The 12,260-nt window shown below is 32.9% G+C and overlaps 1 long non-coding RNA gene across 1 annotated transcript; it reads right to left on the bottom strand.

Moving 5' to 3' along the window:
• Positions 1–192: 192 nt before the first annotated feature.
• Positions 193–2,196, bottom strand: LOC141658870 (uncharacterized). The gene is made up of 2 exons (XR_012549489.1): positions 2,088–2,196; positions 193–387 (listed from the first exon to the last, which is right to left on the bottom strand). It is a non-coding gene; the product is annotated as an uncharacterized LOC141658870 (long non-coding RNA).
• Positions 2,197–12,260: the final 10,064 nt, after the last annotated feature.

Raw genomic sequence — 12,260 nt, 5'->3', positions numbered from 1 at the left:
GCTCTGATACCAACTGTGACACCCTTAAATCTAGCCTTAATTATATACGTAAATTCTACAGAAAAACTGGTAGGATATGTTTGTAAATGGTTCAACTAGTCCAAAAACCTGCAATTTCAAAAATTTTTCTAACTAAACCATTCACAACCAATTCCAACTCAAGAAGAGTGTCAAAAACCCTGCAACAACTGATAAACTAATTTACATACATAACTTAAGACGCGGAAATATAGTGATACAAACCCAAAATAGAAAAGGGAGACATATGTCCCTTCAAATTATATACAAATCAAAAGTGTAAAGGGTTTACTAATAGAATAGCCAAAACTAGGTCCAAGGTTCCTTGCTCACTAGCTCGTCTGTGACCCCCAACAAAGCATCAACAACCTGTCAATCGCATTTTATACAAACACGAAAGCCACAATTCAGTGGGGAGTAACTTCGAGTCCTCCCAGCCACGAATCGTCAAAATTAATGTAACATGTAATGTAACATGTAAACAATTTGATAAACCATTTACTTATCATGTATTCTAGCAAATGACCCCTAAACTGACCAAACTAAACTATCATGTGAATCATATAACAAATAGTAATCCAAACTTTATCAATCAGAATCGCTTACATCTCACCTATTACAGTTCATAAAATCACCATACAAGAAAGGGCAATATATCAAAGACAGGCATAAGTTCTTAGTACGGTCAATAGTCACTTTGTAACTCGAGTCTATACCACGAGGTAGGGAAGATAATCGAACCAAGATCTTGGCTCGGTTAATATTAATAAAACATGGCCAAGAGACAACACAACCCTAGCCTAAAATCACAAGACCTAGACATGCGGATACACACCACCGCACCCAAGACCCACAACTTTTTTTTAAAACAAAGTGAAGTGAGTACCCTAAGGACACCACCGAAGGGTTGGCTAGTACTTAAGTCGACCCCATACTATCAAAATAAGTAACGAGGTCATGCCCCAACTTGGATATAAATCCACTAGTCGTGACACAAAGGCTATCAAGCAGTGAACATATACTCGTCAGAGACTATAAAGACCTATCTATGATGAAGGCCGAAATACTCACCTAGGACCTAGTCCCAGCTAGTCCCAGCTTGAATACTTTAGCCCACACCACACAAGACTCACCACACCAGTCAAGTAAGACACCCACTTAACCATAATAGGGCAATAAGTCCTACTTACAAACATAAAATCTAATATTCTATCATGTGAAAGGCTATATAAATGTCTATATACAGCATACAATCCAACAGAATCCTCAATACTAATTTCTAATTCTAACAATAGTAATCATATTAAAGGCTTCAGGGAATCTAGGGCCATTTCTACAATACAAGACACTATTAAATTCAATAAGCTATACATGTGAACTAAAGCTTGATAAATGGCCTAAAACAAGAAAAAGGCCGATTATCTAAATCATTCAACCGAATTTTTACCCGCAACCCCACCTGCGACAGTGCACGGTCAAATTGCGGTGACCAAATCACTCAATTAATCGACATCGCATCGACAAAGGGACTAAGGCTCAGTTTTCGGCACAATCAACAAAACATTACAATTATCGCTATAAAATTCATTTTGTAAACTATCCTAACATGTGATAACTATTAATATAAGCACAATTTTACCATTAACATATTTTTTTATTACTAGAATGATTCAATTCAAATTACTACCCTTTTGTTACTTATTCTATTCTAATATTAATTAGCCCGAAAAGACCAAGATTGTACGAAAACCCGCGAAACAAGCACGGACCAACCCGGGCCAACCCCAAGACCGGCCGTGGCTGCCGTGGGCCTGCCGGCTGCTGGCCGTCCCCCTACACCACCATTATTTTCCATTTTTGCTTAGTAAAAGACCGTCTGAACATTAATTAATCGTCCCCAATTCAACTTTGTTAATTTAAACTAACAAAAGGCATAATTTAAGCTAACAATTGACATGCATGCAACCATTCTAAACATGTGAAAACTAATTCTCAAACAAAAATTCACCAAACATACAAAAATCAAAAACATGTGACGATCTTTCGTCGAGTAACTCGAAATATGTTACCTTAAGCTAGAAAAAGAGCAATTAGCACCTCAAAACCCAAACCCTAACGACGACTAGCCGCTATCCTCTACAATATACGAGTCCCCGAACTCGTCTTCCAAATCTTCACCTAATTAAACAATAAAAACACAAAAATTAAACACAAAACCGAAATTACCGAATTTTGTTCATAAAATAACTTAATGAAAACTGAAATTAGAACATACTAAGTTGTAGATCGCGACGAGGGGATTCCGGAAAGGTAAATTATACAAGAATCCGAGTAGAAACGAAGAAATGGTGACGATTTTGGCTTGAAATTGAGGTAAAATGGTGTTTTAGTAAAGGAAGAGTTGAGGAAGATGAAGGAAGACAAAATCAGAAAAAAAAAGAAAAGGGGAAGGGGTTTGGTCCGCGGGAAAGGGAGGAAGGAAAGGAGGGAGTGCGGGATTTTTAGTCCGGATTTTTACGAGTCGGTTTTTGACTTTCGTTTCATAATAATTAAATCTGTAAAAATCAAACACAAATTCGTCAAGACCAAAGTCTTTAAACACGAGATTACAATAAAATTGAGTATTCATACGACCCATTTCCAAATTCGTTTACCCAACGTTCAAACGAATTGTCATTTTCCCCCCGATACGCCCTTATTTCGAAATAAAAGATTTTACACGGTTTAAACTATTTTTAAACATTTCAAAACTATCAAAATAAATACTTTTCTTCAAAATATAATAAAATTATATTTCTTTGAATTATTTTTACTTTAAATACTTTATTGTCAAATTTTACTTGATTAATTAATTATTTTCGAAATATATTAACGATCCGAAATTTACGGGGCGTTACAGTGCAATACAATTGTTCAGTCAAATAATCTTTTTGTTAATCCTAACAATGCAAATAAATGAGATTGTTCGATGACGATATATGCAATATATGATTGATAGCATCATAAATAAATTATGTAGTTAGTCGAATTTTGTAAGGTCAAGTTATTGTATCATTACAAACGAAGTGGCTAACTGATCAATTAGTAATTTTATAATTGTAATTATACTAATGGTATTATATTATACATAAAATATAGTCTTATAATAAAACCACATGCATAAAATTTGATACTTCCACCGTTACTAATTTTTCGCAAGTACCATACGTTCTTCATGTATGGCTTTATATAAAGTCAAAATCATTAGCATTCCTATGATATTTTTCTTTTAAAAATAGTAAACCGTCTAAGCACAATTAATCTAAAGTCTATTTTAGATCTTTTAATTTTGTACGCATGTATTAATTTGTAATTTTTTTCCTGGAACTAGATGATATTTTTATCCTACAAATTCGTTTATAAGACTAACATTGATCATGCAAGAACAAGTTGTCAAAAGAAAAAAAGATCATGCAAGAACAAGAAGGAAACGTTCACCGCCATGACAAATACTCCCTTCATCTATTTTTATGGTCCTCTTTTTATTTTATGAGAATTTAAAGAAAGAGGTGAATTATCAAGTTTGCTCCTTCATTTAAAGAAGAGTTGAAGTCTTAATTTATAGTTATAATTAGTTATTTAGGAACAATAATATTGCATAACAAAAGTTTTTCTTTACTAAATTTTAAAAAGAGACAATAATATTGAACAAAATTTGAATGAAAGGGGACACAAAAGTGGGATGGAGAGAGTAAGAAATCAAATTTCATATAAAAAAAATATAGTAGTGTATTTACATTAATAGTAAATTATATGACCTCCATTCAACTTTTATCTTTCCACTTTACAAAACTTCTCCGAAAATAGAAATAGAAAAGGTATTATGAATTGCGGAAAGAGAAAATATGGAAGTTTATCTAGAATATGAGAGAGCACATTAATATAATCCGTAAGTCTTCTGAGAGGCCGCATCTCATTACATTAGTGAGAGACAACCAATTAATGAGTTACGGAGTATAAACTAACTAAAAAGAAAAAAAATTAAATTAAATTAAACTACTAACTATCTCTTATGAGAGGTCTCTCTTATGATTTTTTGTTAATATAAATATGAGATTTCAAACTCTATTCATAATATTTCTGTATATCACCCCTTAATTTAAGGCTCTAATAAGATTTTTTTTTAATAAAATTTTTAATTATCATAGAATTAGCTTTCTCCTCGGCTATAAATAATGCTTCTCATTCCCCTTCCTTTCATCACACATACTTTTCCTCTTAACAGAAGATCCATTTCTTTACGAGTAGACCACCACCCGAAGTAGCATATATTTTACACCATACACTTTAACATCTTTCAGTTACAACATCATAAACAATTGATGACTAGAAATAGGCATGTATATCGCACATACATTAAATCTAGTATACATATATATATATATATATATATATATATATATATATATATATATATATATATATATATATATATATATATAGAGAGAGAGAGAGAGAGAGAGAGAGAGAGAGAGGCAAGTTCAAATGAGTCCACCTAAATAATTGAGTCCCTAAGTCCTAATCTAAGCCATTAGATCTTTGAAGATTGATGGTTGAGATTTGAAATTTTTAAGCATTTTCTGAATGAAACTTTAGTGTTTTATAAATGAAACTTTAATCTATGAATATAATGTTAATTCATTACAATTGTAACTTTAATATTTTAAGGTTATTTTGTAAATAAAAATTCAAAATTATGTTATAAAAAGTCAATTTAAATATAAAAATTTGATTTTGAATATAACTTTAATGTTTTACGAGTAAAACTTTAATTCTTAAAATTATAACTTTAGTTTTTTTTAGAATATTTCTAATTTAAAATTTTGAATTTATGAAATAATGTATTTTAGACTAATATTTATTTAATTTACCAGATTTTGGAGTGTAACTTTTATGTTTTACTAGTGAAATTTTAATACTTAAAAACTGTAACTTTAATTTTTTTACTCCATTTTTTATATAAAAATTTGAATTTATGAAATAATGTAATTGTAACTAAAACTTATTTAATTTAACTGATTTATGAATGAAACTTTAATGTTTTACGAGTAAAACTTTAATGCTTAAAAGTGTAACTTTAGTTATTTTAGGCTTATATTAATATAAAAATTTATATTATGTAATAATGTAATTGTGACTAATATTAATGAAATTTTAATGTTAAATGACTGAAATTTTAATGGTGTCAGGTGAAACTTTAAATATTTTAGGCCATTTTCCATATGAAAATTTATATTTATTTAATAATGTAAAAATTTGTAATTTTTGTAATTTACGATTGCAACTTTAATGGTACACGAGTGAAACTTTGATGTTATATGAGTGAAACTTTAGTGGTTACGAGTGTTTTTACATATATATTGTAATTTTAATAGTCGAAGATGTGGGTTAATAGAGACGATGTGTGTGACTTTAATCCATCCAACGTCATTGATACGGCCAACACCCAACACGACATCACCATCACCACCAACGACGCCTACAACAACCACCAACAGTCCACCAGTCACCCTCCCTATGCCGACTTCAAGCAACGACAACAACAGCCACACGCCGACACATATCCACCAGACGCCGCACCCCACAACTCGTCACCTCCCTCTCTCCCTCCTCTGAAATCCCGCCTATTTTTTTTCGAATTTTGAATTTCGAAAACGCGCCTCCTCATATCCCCTATCCACAGCCGTCACCACTCCACCAACTCCCCTTCCCCTTTCTTCTTCCTCCCTTTCTCCTCCGACCAGACCTACAACAAAACGGCGGCAACCGCCTCTCTCCCTTCTTTTTATTTCAGATTTGAAAAAAGGACTCGTGTTTGTTGTTGTTGTTGTTGTTGGTGGTGTTTTATGTGTGAGGCTAGTGGTGGTGGTGTTGTTGTGGGCAGTTGGTACGGTGGTTCTGCCGCCTCTCTTCCTTCTCCTTTCTCTTTTTTTTTTCCAGATTTGATTGGTGGTGAGCGGCGACTGTTGATGTCGAGTTTTGGGTGGGTGGTGGCCGTGTGTGTGGGTTATAAGGGTGGTGATGGCGGATCTGGGTGGTTGACGTGGGTGTGTCGGCGGTAGGGCTAGGTCTCGGCGTCGTGTGGTGGCGGCGAGTCCAGGGAAGTTGGCGGCGGAAGCGGCAGATTGGTGGCATCAGTATGGTGGTGCTGAGGCGTGGTGGCAGGGGTGGTTGTGTGGTGAGGGCGTTTTCTGGGCATAGCGTGGTGGCGGCGGCGGGTTGGGTGGCGACAGTAGTGGTGTCGGGGTGGAAGGAGGAAGAAGAGAGAAGGGATTTAGAAATTTAGAGAGAGAAGTGGGAGTGAGTGAGGGAGGCAGGTGAATGAATGAAATTAGGGTTTTTTTTGCTTTTATAGGGACCTTTTATTTTCAGAATTAATCTTAGCCATTGATTTTGTTATAATCTAATGGCTAAGATTAGGACTTATGGACTCACCCAAGGGAGGTGGACTCATTTGATCCTAATTCTATATATATATATATATATATATATATATATATAGAGAGAGAGAGAGAGAAGAGATCAACTAAGGTCTTTAGATATATTAAGTCCATAAGTCCTATTGTGAGCCATTGGATGGAGGGACATGGATGGCCAAGATCAACCTCCAAAAGTGTGTTTATGGACTAATATCACTCATCTCTCCTCCTTCACTAATCCTTCTAATTAATCACTAATTCACTATAACTTCTTTTCCTCTCATCCAGTTCTCTCACATATCACACAACTCATCTTCTCTCTAAAACCCCAAAAAATAAAAACCCAAAAAATCCAAATAAATAAAAAACCCAAAACCCAAATAAATAAATAAAACCCAAAAAATCCAATTAAATCAAAAAACTCAAAAAATCCAATTAAATCAAAAAACCCAAATAAATCATTCATTCTTCTCTTCCTCATTCACCACCACCCACCACTATCCCACCCGACACCAACTCACCACCCACCACCGCCGCCACCACACCGCCGCCACCGCACCGCCACCACCTTTTTTTTTTTTTCGCCTCGGTTTTTTTTTTTTTTTTTTTTTTTTCGTTTGGTGTTTATTTTCATGTTTTGAGTTGTTTTTTCCATTCATTTTTTGTTGTTGTCTTTTATTTTCTTTTATTTTGTTACTTCTCCTTTTTTATTCATTTTCTCAAATCTCTTCTTGTTATACTTTTTTTTAAGATTTCGGGTTTTAAATCTTGTTATTTGGTTTATTTTAGATTTCGGGTTTGGTTGGGTTGTTGGTTTTTTGGTTTTATTATTGTTATTTGGTTTTTTGTTTTTGTTATTATGAGTTTTTTTGGTTTTTGTTATTATTTTTTTTTTCATATTTATTGTTTGATTTTTTTACTATTTACGACTAAAGTTATACATTTTATGACTAAAGTTATACATTTTATGACCAAAGTTATACAAAAAAAGACTAAAGTTATACAAAAATTGGACTAAAGTTATACAAAAAATTGGACTAAAGTTATACAAAATCAACCGAGTTATACAAAAATGAACCAAAGTTATACCAAAATGGACCAAAGTTATACAAAAATGGACTAAAGTTATACAAATATGGACTAAAGTTATACAAAAAAAGACTGAAGTTATACAAAAATAGACCAAAGTTATACAAAAAAAGACTAAAGTTATACAAAAATTGGACTAAAGTGATACAAAAATGGACTAAAGTTATACAAAAATGAACCAAAGTTATACAAAAATGAACCAAAGTTATACAAAAATGGACTAAAGTTATACAAAAAATTGGACTAAAGTTATACAAGAATGAACCAAAGTTATACAAAAATGAACCAAAGTTATACAAAAATCGACCAGAGTTATACAAAAATGCACCAAAGTTATACAAAAAATGTACTAAAGTTATACAAAAAATTGGACTAAAGTTATACAAAAATTGGACTAAAGTTATACAAAAATGAACCAAAGTTATACAAAAATGAACCAAAGTTATACAAAAATAGACCAGAGTTATACAAAAATGCACCAAAGTTATACAAAAAATGGACTAAAGTTATACAAAAAATTGAACTAAAGTTATACAAAAATTGGACTAAAGTTATACAAAAATGAACCAAAGTTATACAAAAATGAACCAAAGTTATACAAATATGGAGTAAAGTTATACAAATATGGACTAACTTTAGTCCATTTTGGTTCATTTTTGTATAACTTTGGTTCATTTTTGTATAACTTTGGTTCATTTTTGTATAACTTTAGTCCAATTTTTTGTATAACTTTAGTCCATTTTTGTATAACTTTTGTCCATTTTTGTATAACTTTAGTCCATATTTGTATAACTTTAGTCAATTTTTGTATAACTCTAGTCCTTATTTGTATAACTTTAGTCCTTCATATGTATAACTTTAGTCCAAAATCCAACTTTAATCCAACAAACTTATAACTTTTGTCCAAATGTATAACTTTAGTCCAAAATTGTATAACTTTAGTCCAAAAATTGTATAACTTTAGTCCAAAAATAAAAAACCAACAAAACTGAAAAAATAAAAACCAAATATCGCCAATAGTAGATCTAAAATAAAAAAACCCGCCAATCTAACAAAAAAAACCCGTCTGAGAAAAAAACCAAATAACTAAAAAAACCAAATAACAATGAAATCACTGGCAAACACAAGGAAATAAGAAAAAAAAAAACAAAAAAACAAAAACAACTGTCAAATACAAAAACCAAAGTTTCAAATACCAAACGAAAAAAACAAAAACAACTGTCAAATACAAAAAAAAGGAGAAAGGGAGAGCGGGGAGGGAGAAAGGACAAAGGAGAAAGGGAGAAAGGAAGAGCAGGGATGGAGAAAAAAAAAGAAAAAACCGCCGACTAGCAAGCCGACCCCCAAACACCGCCGACCACCATTAACACCCTAAAATTTCAAAGAAAAAAAGAACAAAAACGGAACACAGCCCAGATCTGGGAAGAAAAAAGAAAAAAAATTGAAAGGAGGAGAAGGAGGTATCGGCGGCGAAGGGATGCGCGGTGTTTGTTGTTGGCGTCGTCGTGGTGGTGGGGACGGTTTGGTTGTTCTTGGCGTCGTCGTCACCATTGGTCGGGTGTTGGGGGGGGGGGTGTTGCGGGGTCGTGCGTGGTCGTGTGGCGGCGTGAATGGAGGGAGTCAGCCGGGTTGTGAATGGTGGTATCTGGGGTGGGGGTAGGTGTGGGGTGGTTTCGGGTTAGAGAGGAGGGTGGCAGTCGGGTTGTCGGGTCGTTGTTGGTGTTGTTGCTGGTTGATTTCGGTGGTGTTGTTGGTTGTTGTACCTGGTTGATGTCGGTGGTGTTGTTGTTGGTTGTTGTTGTTGTGGTTGCGGTGGTGGGTCGGGTGTGGTGTCGGGTCGTTGTTGGTGTTGTTGCTGGTTGGTTTTGGGTTTTTTTTTTTTTTTTTTTTTTTTAGTTTCAGTTTGGGTTTTTTTTTTTTTGTTTAGAGAGGGTGGGAGAAAATGAGAGAGAAAGAGTGAATGTGAGAAATGAGAGAGGATGAGTGAATGAGGAAGTGAGTTGGGAGATTAGAATGGTGGTAGAGTTGTACACAATTAGGTAGAGTTATACACAATTAGGGAAGAAGATTAGGGAGGGAGATTTGTAGCCCTCCATTGAGATGTAATCTCATCCCTCCATCCCTTCCATCCTAAGGTCCTTATAAAGACTTAGGGACTTATTAGATGTAGTGGCCTTATAAGAACCCTTCTCTCTCTCTCTATATAGAGAGAGAGAGAGAGAAGGGTTCTTATAAGGTCACTACATCTAATAAGTCCCTAAGTCCTTATAAAGGCCTTTGGATGGAAGGGATGGAGGGATGAGATTACATCTCATTCAAGGGTCACAAATGAACCTCCCTAATTGTGTATAACTCCACCTAATTTTGTACAACTCTTCCACCATTCTAATCTCCCAACTCACTTCCTCATTCACTCATCCTCTCTCATTTCTCACATTCACTCTTTCTCTCTCATTTTCTTCCCACCCTCTCTAAAAAAAAAAAAAACCCAAACTAATACAAAAAAAACCCAAACAAAAAAAAAAACAAAAAAAATTACCAAAAACCCAGCCGACACCACCCTCCCTTCTTCCCGGCCCACCACCACCCGACCTCCCTCCCTTCTTCCCTTCCCACCTCCCTCCCTCCATCAACCAACAACAACAACGCCAACAACCAGCAACAACAACCAGCAACAACAACACCACCACCGACATCAACACCGTCACCCATGCCGCCAGCCACCACCAAAAACCACCACGACCTCCTTCTGCCGCCTCCCTCTTTTTCCTTCTCTCGGATCTGCAAGCCCCCAGCCCACCACCACTGACCGCATCACCACACCGCACCACCACTGCCTCGCACCACCACACCAGATTTCCGCCGCCACCATTGCCACCATTCACGCGTCACTTCCGTCTCAAATCTGATATTTTGTTACCTCCTCAATTTCTTTTTTTTTGTTCAGTTTATTTTTTGTTTTGCTTTGTTTTTTTTGTTTTGTTATTGTTTTGTTTTTGTTATTTTGTTATTTGTTTTTGTTCAATTTCTTTGTTTTGTTATCGTTTTTTCCAGATCTGAGTATTGGTTGTTGGTCGATTTTTTCGAAGTTTTTGTGTGTTGTTTTTGGTTTTGGCCGGATGTTGTTGTTTTTTCGAATTTTTTAATTTTTGTGTTTTTGTTATTTGTTTTTTTAATTCTTTTATTAGCTTGTGTTTGTCTCTTTTTTTTTAGTGTTTTTTCAGATTTACTTTATTTTGTTATTGTTATTTGGTTTTTTTTTTATTTTTGTTGGTTATTGATGGGTTGTTTTTAATTTCTAATTTATTATTTGTATTGTTATTTCATTGTTAATTTTTTTTTATTTGTATTGTTATTTCATTGTTATTTCATTTATGGGTGAATTTTTCTTAATAGATAACATTTTTTATTTTTTTGGTCTAATTTGGTTTTGTTATTGTTACATAATTTTTTTGTTTTTTCATTGTTATTGTTACATAATTTTTTGGTTACTAAAGTTATACATTTTATGACTAAAGTTATACATTTTATGACTAGAGTTATACATTTTATGACTAAAGTTATACACTTAAAACATTAAAGTTATACATTTTATGACTAAAGTTATACACTTTTTACATTAAAGTTACACTATTAACATCTAAAGTTATACATTGTATAAATTGAAGTTATACAACCATTCAAGTTTGTTTTGTTGGTTTTTTTGTTTGGTTTGGTTTTGGTTTTTTTTTGTTATTTGATTTTTTTTTTGTTATTTGTTTTTTTTTTGTTATTGGTTAATTTTTTATTATTGTTATTGAAATTTTTTTATTTTACTTTTTTTGACTTATTGGTTTTTTTAATATCATCTTCTTATGTGTTGTTTCAAATTTGAATTTATAGTTCTAAAGTTATACAATTTTGGACTAAAATTACACAAACTTGGACTGAAGTTATACAAATAAGGACTAAAGTTATACAAATAAGGACTAAAGTTATACAAATTTGGACTAAAGTTATACAAATTTGGACTACAATTATACAAAAAATGATTGAAGTTATACAAATAAGGACAAAAGTTATTCAAATAAGGACTAAAGTTATACAAAAATGGACTAAAGTTATACAAAAAAGGACTGAAGTTATACAAAAATAGACCAAAGTTGTACAAAAAAAGACTAGAGTTATACAAAGATTGGACTAAAGTCATACAACAATGGACTAAAGTTATACAAAAATGAACCAAAGTTATACAAAAATGAACCAAAGTTATACAAAAATGGACTAAAGTTATACAAAAAATTGGACTAAAGTTATACAAAAATGAACCAAAGTTATACAAAAATGAACCAAAGTTATACAAAAATGGACTAAAGTTATACAAAAAATTGGACTAAAGTTATACAAAAATGAACCAAAGTTATACAAAAATGAACCAAAGTTATACAAAAATAGACCAGAGTTATACAAAAATGCACCAAAGTTATAACTTTAGTCCAATTTTTGTATAACTTTAGTCCAATTCTTTTGTATAACTTTGGTTCATTTTTGTATAACTTTGGTTCATTTTTGTATAACTTTGGTTCATTTTTGTATAACTTTAGTCCAATTTTTTGTATAACTTTAGTCCAATTTTTGTATAACTTTAGTCTTTTTTTGTATAACTTTGGTCTATTTTTGTATAACTTTGGTTCATGTTTGTATAACTTTAGTCCA

The sequence above is a fragment of the Silene latifolia genome, chromosome 6, assembly GCF_048544455.1.
Source record: "Silene latifolia isolate original U9 population chromosome 6, ASM4854445v1, whole genome shotgun sequence".
In the NCBI taxonomy this organism is placed as follows: Eukaryota; Viridiplantae; Streptophyta; class Magnoliopsida; order Caryophyllales; family Caryophyllaceae; genus Silene; species Silene latifolia.
Note: the sequence above shows the minus strand (reverse complement) of the source record. Positions and strands in the feature narration are given on the sequence as shown.